The sequence below is a fragment of the Spermophilus citellus genome, assembly GCF_964194105.1.
Source record: "Spermophilus citellus genome assembly, chromosome: 14".
In the NCBI taxonomy this organism is placed as follows: domain Eukaryota; kingdom Metazoa; phylum Chordata; class Mammalia; order Rodentia; family Sciuridae; genus Spermophilus; species Spermophilus citellus.
The window spans coordinates 53,363,804-53,366,540 of record NC_138194.1 but is presented as its reverse complement, the minus strand read 5'-3'; the positions used below and the strand labels follow the sequence as shown (position 1 = coordinate 53,366,540).

The window sequence follows — 2,737 nt, the reverse complement described above, 5'->3', positions numbered from 1 at the left end:
AATCTAATAAAAAAAATAAAAATAGTAAATACTTACCTATCTTACATTTAATGTACTAAGGTCCTAAAGTGATACAGTTGTCACTATTTAAGTCATATGTTATGCTATGTTGAAATATATTCAGTTAAATTAAATGAAGTTAAATTAAATGAAACATATGATGTAAAAGCAATTTGAACATTATGAGAAACACACTATTGGGTTCCAGTTCAAGATAAACCCATCTCGCTGAAGCTGCAGTAGCAAGATGGCATTGGCGACAGAGTGACAGGCCTGGCTCCAACTCAGCAGGCCGCTCTTCTCACTGGCTGCCGCCCAGAAACATGAGGCATAGCCTAAGTCACTGGGAAAACTACGCAGAAACTGCTTTCTGGTCATTGTCGGAGAGATATATAAACTGTTCTGGAAGATCAAGGAAGGCTCCTTTGGGGACATTTATCTGGTGATGATCATCACCAACTGTGAGAAAGTGGCAGTGAAGCTAGAGTCTCAAAAGATTAGGCATCCCCAGTTGTATGACAGCAGACTCTGTAAAGATTCTTCAAGTGGTACCGTCCTGAAAAAGTGCTAGTCATGCTAGTCATATGCTAGTCATGTGCTAGTCATAGACCTTCTGGGACCCAGCCTTGAATATCTCTTCTGTTCAAGAAGATTCACAATGAAAACTGTACCTGTGTTAGCTGACCAGATGATCAGTAGAAGTGAATATGTGCATTCGAAAAATTTTATACATGGAGGCATTAAGCTAGTGGATTTTGGGCGGCACTGTAAGAAGTTATTCCATATTGATTTGGGTTTGGCAAAAAATTATATAGACAAGGCAACACATACCACACAAGACAAAATCCTCACTGGCACTGTCCACTATGCTAGCAGGAATGTGCATCTTGGTATTGCGCAGAGTCACTGAGATGACATGGAATCATGATATGTTTTGATGTATTTTAATAGAATCAGCCCACCATGGCAAGGACTAAAGGCTGCAATAAAGAAACAAATATATGAAAAGATTAGTGAAAAGATGATGTCCACTTTTAATGAACTTTTAGGTAAAAGGTTTCCTACAGAATTTGCTATGTACTTAAACTATTGTAGTGGGCTGTTCTTTGAGGAAGCCCCTGATTACAGGTATCTGAGGCAGCTATTCCACATCCTTTTCAGTACCCTGAACCACCAATATAACTACAAGTTTGGCTGGACAATGTTAAAGCAAAGAGATGCATGGCAGGCAGCCTATCCAGCAGACCCAAACCCGCATAGGCAAGCAAACTGACAAAACAAGCAGTAACCTGAAAGGTTTCTCAGCATCCCTTGAAGAATTAAAGAAGCAGAGCAGATGATTGGAACAGAATTTGTTTCTCCCCAAATCTAGAAGTTTTAGTTCATATGTACTCTAGCCAGTGGTTGTGGACTACCATTTACTTGATGTAAAGAACTTAATTTCAGTATCAACTGGCTCTGACAACATTGTTGATGCTATATTACCAGTTATGTAGCTGCTGTAATTTTGAATATTAACTGAGGTAGTGAAATTTGTTGTCAGGTTTTTGATCACATTTTTTTCAAGTGGAAAATTTAACTAAATTGGTGGAGAAATTGTGCATATGTCATTTTTTTGTGAGAAAACATTTCATTTTGAACTCTGCAGCTTTGAGATCTTTTTTCAGAAGAACAAGATAACAATCTTTAGACAGAGTTGTGATGGTCTTGAATGCTCACAATTGTGCAATCTCAGGGTGTTTCCACCCATAGGGTGTGCAAGATGTTCAACTGAAACATTCTTTAATTGGTTGGCTTCTTGTTTGCAAGACAGCTGATGTGGTAGCAATCAGAGTCCAGTGTTTGAGCATATAAAGGACACTGCCTGCTTACTGTGCTAGAAATAACAGCATTTAAAGTGAACACTTAAAGAAATAACAGTGACTACTAGATTATCCTTAGGACTCTGCATTAATTCTATACTGTTATTGGTATTTTTTTAAAATTATATTTGTCACAGAAATTTAGTTAACATCTTGCAACTGAAAATTTATGTATGTTGACTAGATAAATGTAATCACTGTAAACATCTATGTGATCTGGGAATTTGTTTTTATTTTGAGATGGGAACTTTTTTAAGTTTATAAAAAGTAAAAACTGTTTCTGTAAGAAAATAAAGTTTTTTTAAGCAACAAAGTGCTTGCTATAAAATAAATATATCCCCAATATTTGGTTAGAGTACTTCAAGCCATGTGTTACATGATATTTCTTTGCAAGTCTATTAAGATTTAGTTATAAATTCTCAATTTTTTAATTTAATTTTTTTCCCATTTGGTCTGAAGGAAAAGGGCATTCTGAAAAAACCAAGAGTAATATGAAAACTTTCTAAGCATCAATTGAAGAACAGAAAAAGAAGAGCTGATGATTGGAGCAGCATTTGTTTCTTCCTAGATCTATAAATTTTAGCCAGAGTACATACTTAGTACTGCAGCACAATACCTAGTACTGCAGCACAATACTTAGTATTGCAGCTGCCAGAGCTTGGCATTTTAACGCTTGCTTCCACAAACTAACAGGTAGACTGATTTTGATTAATAATGAAAGCATTGAAAAGTTTGATTACGAAATGTTTTCATTTAAAATATTTATGAAATGGCTATAAGCAGTTGACTCTAAACCTTGTGAAGATTCAAGTGCTTATTGACCCTTTAGCCACAACCTCCTTCTATAAGTTACCTGTATGCATGTACTTTCTCTC

General features: G+C 36.0%; 1 pseudogene across 1 annotated transcript; it reads left to right on the top strand.

The window, feature by feature from the left end:
* The first annotated feature begins 247 nt into the window (after window positions 1–247).
* LOC308633495 (casein kinase I-like) lies at window positions 248–1,340 on the top strand (annotated as a pseudogene). The gene is made up of 2 exons: window positions 248–264; window positions 361–1,340. The product of its transcript is annotated as a casein kinase I-like (transcript).
* The last annotated feature ends 1,397 nt before the right edge of the window (window positions 1,341–2,737 follow it).